The sequence below is a fragment of the Lucilia sericata genome, unplaced genomic scaffold (genome assembly GCF_015586225.1).
Source record: "Lucilia sericata isolate MDLA Ls3-8-SP2 unplaced genomic scaffold, ASM1558622v1 Contig001453F_arrow, whole genome shotgun sequence".
Taxonomy (NCBI): Eukaryota; Metazoa; Arthropoda; class Insecta; order Diptera; family Calliphoridae; genus Lucilia; species Lucilia sericata.
Window position 1 is genome coordinate 85,766 of NW_023995383.1, and position 13,658 is coordinate 99,423.

The 13,658-nt window shown below is 31.5% G+C and overlaps 1 pseudogene; it reads left to right on the top strand.

Moving 5' to 3' along the window:
- Nucleotides 1–159: 159 nt before the first annotated feature.
- Nucleotides 160–5,497, top strand: LOC119611459 (annotated as a pseudogene).
- The last annotated feature ends 8,161 nt before the right edge of the window (nucleotides 5,498–13,658 follow it).

A 13,658-nucleotide genomic window follows, 5' to 3' on the forward strand; every position in this document is an offset into this window, starting at 1 on the left:
AAATAATAATAATAAAAAAAAAAATATACAGTACATATTTGTTCCTTTTAATGTTTGTTGTTGTTTTTTGATCATTTCAACATAATCACAACAAACATAAAAAATATTTTATTGCAAACTGCAACAACAACGTACGACAATATAATAAATAAACACAACACTTTAAAAATAATATAAAAATATAAAAAAAAAAACATGATTAAAATGCCAGAATCAGAGATAAATGAGAAAATCTACGATCATCGTGTCTTAACGGACTGGTCAAATGTGAACAACAATACAAATGGCACCATGCACTATTCAAAGGATATGATATTCAACGATGGTCATCGTTATCGATTACAGTTTATAGGTGAGTTTTCAATGAATTTTGGATTTCGTATATAAAACAAAGAGATCTTTTGAAATCTTGTATATGAATACTGATCATGGACTTGTAGTTAGTCTAGAGGAAAGACAATAATAAGAGATCGTAGAAGTCCAGTTCTAGTTCTAGTTAAATTTAGTTCTAGTTCAGTTCTAGTTTAGTCCTAGTTTAGTTCTAGTTTGGTTCTAGTTTAGTTCTAGTTAGTTCTAGTTCTAGTTAGTTTCAGTTCTAGTTCAGTTCTAGTTCAGTTCTAGTTCAGTTCTAGTTCAGTTCTAGTCAGTTCTAGTTCAGTTCTAGTTCAGGTTCTAGTTCAGTTCTAGTTCAGTTCTAGTTCATTTCTAGTTCAGTTCTAGTTCAGTTCTAGTTCAGTTCTAGTTCAGTTCTAGTTCAGTTCTAGTTCAGTTTCTAGTTCAGGTTCTTCTAGTTCAGTTTCGTTCTAGTTCAGTTCTAGTTCAGTTCTAGTTCAGTTCTAGTTCAGTTCTAGTTCAGTTCTAGTTCAGTTCTAGTTCAGTTCTAGTTCAGTTCTAGTTCAGTTCTAGTTCAGTTCTAGTTCAGTTCTAGTTCAGTTCTAGTTCAGTTCTAGTTCAGTTCTAGTTCAGTTCTAGTTCAGTTCTAGTTCAGTTCTAGTTCAGTTCTAGTTCAGTTCTAGTTCAGTTCTAGTTCAGTTCTAGTTCAGTTCTAGTTCAGTTCTAGTTCAGTTCTAGTTCAGTTCTAGTTCAGTTCTAGTTCAGTTCTAGTTCAGTTCTAGTTCAGTTCTAGTTCAGTTCTAGTTCAGTTCTAGTTCAGTTCTAGTTCAGTTCTAGTTCAGTTCTAGTTCAGTTCTAGTTCAGTTCTAGTTCAGTTCTAGTTCAGTTCTAGTTCAGTTCTAGTTCAGTTCTAGTTCAGTTCTAGTTAGTTCTAGTTTATTTTTCTAGTTAGTTCAGTTCTAGTTTGTTTTAGTTCTAGTTCAGTTCTAGTCCTGTTCTAGTTCAGTTCTAGTTCAGTTCTAGTTCAGTTCTAGTTCAGTTCTAGTTCAGTTCTAGTTCAGTTCTAGTTCAGTTTCTAGTTCAGTTCTAGTTCAGTTCTAGTTCAGTTCTAGTTCAGTTCTAGTTCAGTTCTAGTTTAGTTCTAGTTTTAGTTCTAGTTTAGTTCTAGTTTAGTTCTAGTTTTAGTTCTAGTTTAGTTCTAGTTTAGTTCTAGTTTAGTTCTAGTTCAGTTCTAGTTTAGTTCTAGGTTAGTTCTAGTTTAGTTCTAGTTCTGTTTTAGTTCTGTTTTAGTTCAGTTCTAGTTCAGTTCTATAGTTCAGTTCTAGTTCAGTTCTAGTTCAGTTCTAGTTCAGTTCTAGTTCAGTTCTAGTTCAGTTCTAGTTCAGTTCTAGTTCAGTTTCTAGTTCAGTTTCTAGTTTCAGTTCTAGTTCAGTTCTTAGTTCAGTTCTAGTTCAGTTCTAGTTCAGTTTCTAGTTCAGTTCTAGTTCTAGTTTAGTTCTAGTTTAGTTCTAGTTTAGTTCTAGTTTAGTTCTAGTTTAGTTCTAGTTCTAGTTCTAGTTAGTTCTAGTTATGTTTAGTTAGTTCTAGTTCGGTTTTAGTTCTGTTTTAGTTCAGTTCTAGTTCAGTTCTAGTTCATTTCTAAAACGTCTGTCCAATATAATAAAAATACAAATAAATCCCATTTAGACATCTTAATAAACCATTCATTCTCTCATCTCATGTCTACATCTATTTTATTCCTGTCTACATTTTTATTTGTAACACTAAATAAATATTTCTTGATTTTCAATGCTGTTATTTTTTTGGTTACAGTTTTCTCTTTTGATCTCAGCAATTGGCAACTCAACCGTGTTGTATCTATTAACCAAACGACGTTTACGTGGTCCGTCGCGGATTGACATCATGTTAATGCATTTGGCGATAGCCGATCTAATGGTGACTTTTCTACTGACTGCCGCTAGAGATTGCGTGGGCCTATACAGTGCAATGGAAATCGACAGATTTCGTATGTCGTCTTATGAGTTTCTTTAGAGTATTTGGTCTATACCTATCGAGTTTCGTGTTGGTAGGCATATCGATTGACAGGTAAGCTAAAACGAAAGCTGATCTTGCAACAGAAGCATAATGCTTGCAATGTTAGAGAGAGAGAAACATTACTTTATTAAAAACATCTAATACTTTATTTTTGCAGATATTATGCTATAATTAAACCTTTGAATCTCTCTACAAATCGTGGACCGCATAATGTTGGTCATAGCCTGGTGTAGTTTCATATTGTGTAGTTTGCCACAGGTATGTTTTTTTTTGGAAAATGCGTGTGTGTTTTATTGACAAGTTGGTTGGTTGCATGTTTTGGGTCAGTGTTTCTTCTCACTCACTTAGAGCAACAAACCAACCAACTTTGTCTATAAATTTGGGATTAATTTGCTTAAACATTTCATATCGTTTACAGGCATATGTATTCCACTTGGAAGAGCATCCGAAAGTTAAAGGCTATTATCAGTGTGTAACATTTCATTCATTTGCCAGTGAATTTCACAAATTATTCTATAACATTGCCAACATGTGCGCCATGTATGCCTGTCCATTGATCACTTTTATCTATTGCTATGGGGCAATCTACTTGGAAATTTATCGCAAAAGTCAGCGTATAGTTAAAGGCATTGGTGAGTTATTTTTCTATCTTCTATGTTTTGTGAAGACCTCATGTTACACCCCAAACCACCCAGAAGAATCTGCACTTTTGTGAATGTTCAGTATGGGGAATGTTTGATTGTTTGTGTGCAGGTTCCTCTGGTGTGACAAGTGAACATTTTTATATTTGGGGGGATTGTGTATGATATTTGTGTGAAATAGTTAAAATTCTTTTCATTTCTTTATTTTTCTTTTTAATTTCAGAACGTTTTCGTCGTTCCAATGATGATGTTTTGAGTCGTGCCAAAAAGAGAACTTTAAAAATGACCATCACTATTGTTATTGTTTTCATTATATGCTGGACTCCTTATTATATCATCTGTATGTGGTACTGGATAGACAAATCATCAGTGGATGAGGTCAGTTCTTTGATACGCAAGGGATTGTTTATATTTGCCTGCACCAATTCATGCATGAATCCCATTGTCTATGGGGCATTTAATATACGGGGACGGATAAGTCATAATCATACGGTAAGTGAACTTGAACTAGAACAGAACTAGAACAGAATAGCAGAACTAGAACAGAACTAGAACAGAACTAGAACAGAAATAGAACAGAACTAGAACAGAACTAGAACAGAACTAGAACAGAACTAGAACAGAACTAGAACGAACTAGAACAAACTAGAACAGAACTAGAACAGAACTAGAACAGAACTAGAACAGAACTAGAACAGAACAGAACTAGAACAGAACTAGAACAGAACTAGAACAGAACTAGAACAGAACTAGAACAGAACTAGAACAGAACTAGAACAGAACTAGAACAGAACTAGAACAGAACTAGAACAGAACTAGAACGAACTAGAACAAACTAGAACAGAACTAGAACAGAACAGAAACTAGAACAGAACTAGAACAGAACTAGAACAGAACTAGAACAGAACTAGAACAGAACTAGAACAGAACTAGACAGAACTAGAACAGAACTAGAACAGAACAGAACTAGAACAGAACTAGAACAGACTAGAACAGAACTAGAACAGAACTAGAACAGAACTAGAACAGAACTAGAACAGAACTAGAACAGAACTAGAACAGAACTAGAACAGAACTAGAACAGAACTAGAACAGAACTAGAACAGAACTAGAACAGAACTAGAACAGAACTAGAACAGAACTAAACAGAACTAAACAGAATGAACAAACTAGAACACTAGAACAGAACTAGAACAGAACTAGAAAAACTGAATCCTTTGATAACAATTTCTATTCTGACAATTCTAAGTTTTGATTCCATTTTTACCAAATTAACAGCAGTCCACCATAAGCAATCGTCACACGTCTTTATACCAGCGAGGAGATTCCTCAAATCAGTTGCCAAAACATTTGCTAAATATAAATGGAGGCAGCGGTAAAATACCCACAACAAATTCTTTGGCAACACAGGAAAATAATGGTAATAAATTGAGCAGTTTAACAACAGTGGACAAACATAACAAGGACAATGAAACCACAGCCATGATATGTATAAAGTGAGTAAAAGTTAACCCTCAAAGCTGAAGGTTAAAATGTTTGAAAACAATTAACAGTTTTTATATTCATTTGCAATTGAGTTCAGTTTCACAACATCATTATCATAATAATCATTATCAACATCATGATCATAATCATACAAAAAGCAATAATAATTGTTACCTAATTATAAAATAGTATCGATCTCCTTTAATGGTTGATTTACTCAAATTTTATAGTTTTACAAACAATGTAAAACAACAACAAAAGGTGTTACAATAATTATTATTGATTACAATCAGCAATCAACAATCATTTATTTATTGATTATATGAATCATTGTCATTCGTTTATTAGCTTTGTATTACATTACTAACGATTTTTTAAAGTTTATCTTAATGATGTTACATTTTCACTCTCCCTCTCTCTTTACACATTATTTTTTTATTTCTTTACAGTTGTGGTGACTCTATTGAACTTGCTAATCTTCAAAAATCTTAAAAAAACAGCAACAACACTATATAAAAATGCTCAAAAGTTTTATACAACAAAACATGCTGTTTGTCTGTTTTATTACAACAATTTAATGATCATTAACTGCTAATACAAAAGAGTTAATTAACTCGATTACTTGCATTAATAGACTTTTCTTTAATTATATTTGGCTACCTCTCTCTCTCCCTCTTCTTTATTTGTCTATCTTTTTTAAACACATTCTCTCTGTCTAATTTTATAGTTTTATTTTTACATCATTACATACTGCTACATTATTCTTAATCAATTTAAAAAATATAAAAAAAACAATTTATTATTTATTAAAACAAAAACAACAAAAATATTTATATGTGTTTGTAGTACCAATGCATATTTTGATGGTGGTCGTTGTTAGTGTTAGTTAATAGTTGAATTTATATTTTTAGTTTTAATGATTAAATTAAAAAAAAAAATACAAAAAAAAGAAATATTTATTTATAATAAAAATATCAACAAACACGATTTGAAAGTCCATTTAATTAAGTTGTTTCATTTTAATCGTTTTTTAATTTGATAAAAATATTTTCTGCCGTCTTTATTTGATGCGATCGCTCAATATCAAATCAACACAGTAAATAATCATGAATATTTTTAAAATATTTTTGATTAAATCACTGAAACGCTTCCAAATCAAATGACGACGAGTTTGTCGAATTTTTTTGTCGTTGGCACTTAATTTTGAAGACAAGTGAGATTTTTGGTTGATTTTGTGTGATTTTCATTAAAATTTAATCGATATTTAATTAAGTTTTATTGTAAGGTGTCAAGCATGTCAGAAATCATTAAAAATTGTTTTAAAAGAGAAAAGTTTTAATTTTATTTTTCATTTGAAAAGGCGCCAGTTTTGTTAGATTAACTGATTTATGACAAATGCACAGCAATCTTACATGAAATATATTTTAGGATCCAGAAGGTAAAGTTTCAGGTTGGCATATTGCAGATATTTCGGAGAACTGAACTAGAACTGAACTAGAACTGAACTAGAACTGAACTAGAACTGAACTAGAACTGAACTAGAACTGAACTAGAACTGAACTAGAACTGAACTAGAACTGAACTAGAACTGAACTAGAACTGAACTAGAACTGAACTAGAACTGAACTAGAACTGAACTAGAACTGAACTAGAACTGAACTAGAACTGAACTAGAACTGAACTAGAACTAGAACTGAACTAGAACTGAACTAGAACTGAACTAGAACTGAACTAGAACTGAACTAGAACTGAACTAGAAATGAACTAGAACTGAACTAGAACTGAACTAGAACTGAATTAGAACTGAACTAGAACTGAACTAGAACTGAACTAGAACTGAACTAGAAACTGAACTAGAACTGAACTAGAACTGAACTAGAACTGAACTATGACTGAACTAGAACTGAACTTGAACTGAACTAGAACTGAACTAGAACTGAGCTAGAACTGAAGTGGAACTAAACCAATACTGAACTAGAACTGAAATAGAACTAAACCAATACTGAACTAGAACTGATCAGTCATATAGTATTGATATAGCAAACGATCAATTTATAAACAGACATCAGATTTAACTTTAACTTTGTTATGTAAATGGACGACTAATAAGGCCTGATTAACCATCCAAAACAGGCCAAGTTAAAATATTCACATTAATCTTTATATGTATGAATGCTTACACATAAAACTCTTAATAAAATAAATTTAAATTCAAATATTTTATTAATTTATATTAATTTTAAACTGTCATTGAGGGAATTAAAAAAAATAATTTAAATCTTAGACTTGAATAAAATCAAAATCAAGTGATATTATCTACATAGTTAAACTAAGACGTTGAAAACGTTTGTAATTTTACAAATCATCAACGGACCGTTAAATCAATTTAAAATTAAAACTTATTAATACAAATTAAGTCACTAAAAATTTATGTGACATGTTATTACTTTTTTTTAGTTTTCAATATACAAGTATTTATTTTATTTAACAACATTTTTGTAAATTTTTTTCTCTCTTAATGATTAGTCAAAAACTGTTGACTGCTCGTGCTTATAGTTAGTTGATCTTTCGTACAAACATTCATAGAAACATACATATGTATGTATGTACATCTATAGATATACATATTAACTAATAAATTTAACTAACTAAGCTTAAACGCATTACAACTGTTTGTAAGTAAAGAAAAATACAGATACACTTTGTTGTTGTTAATAGTACGTAGCATTTGAAAATAAATAGACAAGTTTATGTGCTATATGTGGCACAATGTATGTATGATTTGTGTGCGTATGCCTGTGAGTGTCTGGTGTATTTGATATGTACAAAGAGGAAGATTTTTCTTCATTATGTCACATTGTGTCACAGACCATTTTGCAACTAATCAACAGATACAACAAGTAGTCAAAACCACAACAACAAAAACGATGATAAACTAAATACAAAATGTTGTTGGCTGCACTTACACATCTGATAGATACTATTTATTTAAACAGCAACAACTACAACAACACCACTACTAATGGTAGCAACAGGCCAAAAGACACACGCAATGCAGTGGATGGCACAGTACCGGCATCAGCGCTGTTACAAGTCGAACCACAGCGCCACACATGTATGATGTAGATGATGATGATAAATTATCATAACAAGACTTTAGATGACTTTGTTGATGATTTGGAAAAAGACATGTGGTAAAATTTGGGTAAGTGAGACTAAAGGCTAGATCATAGGACTGACTAAAGAACAGACTATAGACTAGATTAAATACTAGACTATCGACTGGATTATAGCCTAGACTATAGACTAGACTAGAATAGACTAGACTAGACTATAGACTAGACATAGACTAGACTATAGACTTGACTATAGACTAGACTATAGACTAGACTATAGACTAGATTATAGACTAGACTATAGACTAGACTATAGACTAGACTATAGACTAGACTATAGACTAGACTATAGACTAGACTATAGACTAGACTATAGACTAGACTATAGACTAGACTATAGACTAGACTATAGACTAGACTATAGACTAGACTATAGACTAGACTATAGACTATACTATAGACTAGACTATAGACTAGACTATAGACTAGACTATAGACTAGACTATAGACTAGACTATAGACCAGACTATAGACTAGACTATAGACTAGACTATAGACTAGACTATAGACTAGACTATAGACCAGACTATAGACTAGACTATAGACTAGACTATATACTAGACTATAGACTAGACTATAGACTAGACTATAGACTAGACTATAGACTAGACTATAGACTAGACTATAGACTAGACTATAGACCAGACTTTAGACTAGACCATAGACTAGACTATAGACCAGACTATAGACTAGACTATAGACTAGACTATAGACTAGACTATAGACTAGACTATAGACCAGACTATAGACTAGACTATAGACTAGACTATATACTAGACTATAGACTAGACTATAGACTAGACTATAGACTAGACTATAGACTAGACTATAGACTAGACTATAGACTAGACTATAGACCAGACTTTAGACTAGACCATAGACTAGACTATAGACTAGACTATAGACTAGACTATAGACTAGAGTATAGAAACTTTGACCCATCAGATTATCTTGATCACTATACCAACTCTTGTGATATCATCTAAAATAAATATTATTTATATTTTTCTTTTATTAAATAAAGATTTGCCAAACAGACCAAATATACTCAAAACAAACCTAATAATTTAATATTTTCAAAATTTATATTTTGTTTTTCTTTATTTTACTAATGTCTTTATCAAAATCACTTGCTGTTGTCTAGCTGACTGACTGACTGACTGTATTTCAAATGTAAATACAATCTGGCACGATTTATGTCCCCATATGCCGCCCACAAAATGCCACACTTCTTCACTCCATGAATTTGACTATTTAATAAAAAAAATGTTGTGATTTTAAATGTGAATGTGTGTAAATACGAATGAATGCATTTGAATGGGTCCCCACCAATGAATGACATTATACGCTCACTCATCACACGCTGTCATTATTCATCATTATTTTCTTAACGTTTTGAATATTAAAGGTGACAAAGGCAGAGATTTTCTATTCATTATTGTTATTGTTGTTAAAATATTTAAATGTCGTGATTTCATTTGTTTATGGAACTGCATACCACCTTTGTTATGATTTGATTGGATTGGTTTTTGGATTAGTTTATTAAGTTATTTTTTTTTTTTTTTCTGAAAATGCATATTAATTAAATGATGATCATTTGGATTACCAGCAGAGTGTTGAAGTTGGAGAAAAAAATATAAATATAAAAATGAGGGAGATGATCATTTAAATAATTTTCACTTTTATTTGAACTTATACGCTTTTACATTTGGAGTTCAGTTTAATTGGTTTGTTTGGTAAACGACGACCACTCGTCATTTGATCTTGAAATAAATAACAATTTCAATACTCAAACTGTCAAATATAAATGAAAATTATGATCATTTTTAAATTACCTTTTCAAGTTATTTTATTGCAGTTTCCCACAACTTGGAACAATTTATTGTTTTTTCTTTGTTACAACCCACCTTGGGGAATCACATTGAAAAATGTTAATTTTTTGTTATAAAAATAAAAGAAATTTAAGAATTTTTTTATTGAAAATGCTGGTGGCAAGAAAGTGTTTGATTTTCAAAATTTATGCGAATTTTTTCAATAAAATAGAAATTTAGTTAGCGATCTTTTGGAATTACTTTTGTAAAGTATGCGATCTTGAGAAGAGAGAATCACATTTTTAACTGGATTTGATCATAGTGCAGATATAGGTGGGGGCTTAGTTATAAGCTACAACTCTCATTCGTAATTCAAATTTAACGGCCTAATTGTCAAAACAATAAAGTCATAAATATTGTTTTAATCTTTTAACTAAATAAAAGAGTTGTAAATTTGTTAAACAAATAAAATATTTGTGTTATTTAAAGTAAAAATTACAAAAATATTTACATGAAATAGTTTAAATTGCAGAAATAGTTTTCGTAGTTTTAGCATGAATGAAAATATCTCATTTAGGTGATATTGTAAAAATTATGAATGGAATTTATATTTTCAAATATTTGAGTTAATAATTTTGAAGAGACACTAAATAGTGACAAAATAACGATAAATAAATATTTTATTAAAATTTGTTTAAGTGTAAAAATTCCTTATTGTCTTGATAATTTTTAATCTCAACTTTAAACAAAATATTTTTGAGTAAGTATTGCAGTTTTAGCAAAAAATGGTCTTGTAAAATTGCAAAGACACAATATCGTAGTCAATTGACTAGTCCATAGAATAGTCCAAAGGCTAGTCAACAGACTAGGTACTTCAGATACTAGTCAATAGCATAGTCCTAGACTAGTTTGTAGACTATTCAATAGGCGAGTCCATAGCCTATAGTCTAGTTCATAGACTAGCCAATAGAATAGTTGATAGATTAGTCAATCGACTAGACGATAGACTAGTTCATATACTAGTCAATATACAAGTTCATAGACTAGTCAATAGACTATAGTTTAGTCTATAGATTCCACAGAATACTCAATAGACTATTCAATATACGAGTTCTTAGATTAGTCAATAGACTAGTCCATAAACTAGTTCATAGACTATTCCATTCGACAGAATAGTCCATTGACTAGTCTATATACTAGTTAATAATATAGTCAATAGACTACGTCATAGACTAAGCAATATACGATTTCATAGACTAGGCAATAGAAGAGACCATAGACTAGCCAATAGACTTGTCCATAGACCAGTCCATAGACTATTCAATGGACTAGTCCACAGGCTATTTCATAAACTCTGCATAATAGTCCATAGATTAGTCTATATAATAGTCCATAGACTACTCTATAGACTAGTTCATAGACTATTCTATAGTCTATTCCATAGATTCCACAGAATAGTCTTTAGACTAGTCTATAATATAGTCAATAGACTAATTTATAGACTAGTCTAGTAAATATACGACTTCACAGTCTAGTCAATAGACGAGTCCATAGACTTGTTTATAGACTAGTACATAGACTATTCAGTAGACTAGTCTATATACAAGTCAATAGACTACTCTATACACTAATCAATAGACTAGTCAATAAGTAGACTACTCTATATACTAGTAAATAGACTAGTCCATAGATTAGTTCATAGACTATTCAATAGACTAGTCCAGAGACTAGTTCAAAGACTATTCAATAGACTAGTCCATAAATATCAGAAACTTTTATAGAGAAGTGTATTGGAAAATTGAATCTTTCTTTGGACATAAAACTAATTCCTAACATTAAATTACTTTCAAAATTGACTCAACTATTTAAAATCGTAAAATAGTAACGGTTATTTAAAAAATTCTAACTATTTTCTCACTTCTTAGAAAACGAAAACCAAACGCACGCACATGTTTGTTTTACTTTTTTTCCAGCTCGTCCATAATTCTTGTTACCAGTTGCTCTGTTCTTTGTTTTTCTTTCCAAAACTGAAATAAATTTCCATTTTACTACTTAAACTTGTAAACAAAAGTTTGTAAGATATACGAGTGTGTGTGCGTGTGTAAATGTAAACATAATGTTAGTAAATCTTAAGCTTCCAAAGACTGAATGCTACTGATTGGCGCAACAAATTCGATTTGTTGGTAGACCGGCAATAATCCACTACTGCATATACTATGAACACAGAGATACAAACATGGATTTGAAATTATTATTATTTGTTCGTACTCTTTGCAGCAGCCTGAACGTACATACATACGTACAAAAGTATTAGCAAAGTTGGATGACATTGCTCACCACAAATGACATACGACAGGCTGTCAGAGGATCTAGTTTTATTGTTTTTCTTCTTCGCATTTGCAATTATTTTACAGCCTCTGCATTTTTTTGTTGTTTCTGTTATTAAATGCAAATATCACTCTCTGTATATCAGTGGTTTAAGTTGTTGTTTTTGTTGTTGTTGTTATTTGTGTGAGTGATCGAGTAAACAACAACATATAAAAATCAAATCAACAGCAGAGCCAGTGGTTCCGGCAGCCATAGTAGCTTTTTGTGTGCTCCATCAGCAGCAGCCGCAACAGCAGAAATAGCACGTGGGCGTATGAGAAAATATCGTAATAATGATATTAAAACACGAGAGATATTGTATCTCTGAGTTGAAAATGCAATACTTGAAATAAAGGTAAACAATTTTTTGATAGAGTTGCCAGCGGATTAAGTGAAATGTTCAAGTTTTGCAAAGGTAAAATAAAATGCCTTGAGATTTTTTTTTTGAAATTGTTGCTTGTTTGTTATACATTTTGGGACCTGTGGTCCTTAGACCGATGGTTTTAATAATACTTCCTATCTAAGGATGCGTCTGAAGCGTTATTCTATTTGCTAGTAACGGTTTTTACTAGGGCCCTAAGATTTTTCTGGCTATAGTATCTGGATCGAATGGTGGGATCTAGTTTATACTACCTATCGCGATCACCCATAGATCTTTTTGACAATACTTCACTATTACTAAAATGAACCGTGTGATTCTTCTGTTAATCGACTCATTTAGACCATCATCGAATGTTAAAAACAATATTCGTCGTGATGTCTGGTGAACGAATTCTTATTTAGAAACTGCATTGAGGGTGTGTCCCTAAACCTAATCTCGTAACTTATAGTCCGAAAGTCATTGGTCCGCTTGCCATAATAACATTATTGGCGAAGTCTCCAGAAGTTACATCAGTATTCCACATAATGCTTGAATCAGCCACCTCCTATTCGTCATTTCAGATCTTCATTCTCCTACTCCTCTAGAAGAAATAAAGGTTTCTTTATAAACACTAGGATGTTAGGATTAGGATTAGAGAAATCTAGTTCCATAAAGTCGAAACATCGAAAGTTCTCTTTTTTGATTATGTTACGTCAGATCTTTCTTCTCATTCTTCGCCAGAAGAATGTGAAGAATCTAGTTTCGTAAGGTAAACCACGAAAGTTTTCGTTCTTAATCAGCTAAGTTTGTTCCATAAAGTATATCATAAGTTTTCGTTCCTAATCAGATAACGACAGATCTCTATCCTCCTTTAGAAGAAGGAAAGGTTTCTTTATTTCCATTAGGATGTCTAAAAGATAGAGGAATCTAGTTCCATAAAGTAAACATCGAACGTTTCCATTCTTGATGAGATAACGGCAGATCTCCATCCTCCTCCAAAAGAATAGAATGGTTTCTTAACTTTCATTAGGATTTCTAAATGATAGAGGAATCTAGTTCCATAGGGAAAACATTCAAAGTTTTCGTGCTTGATCAGATAAAGAAAGATGTTCCTCTTCCGCCAGAAGAATGAACGGCTTCTTTATTTTCAATAGGATTTCTAAATGATAGATGAATCTAGTTCCATAGAGAAAACATCAAAAGTTTTCTTTCTTGATCAGATAAAGGCAGATGTTCCTCTTCGGCCAGAAGAATAAAAGTTTTCGTTCATGATCGTTAAAGGCAGATAATGACAAAAGGCTCTGGTTCCTTTAGTAAATGTTGGAATATACGTGTGAAAGAGATCATGAAGAGTTCAAATGTTGTTTCAAAACTGTATGCTTTTAGCAAATTAATCGACACACATTTCAGGTTTACCACCCCACCCCCAAAATAACAATAAAAACAAAAG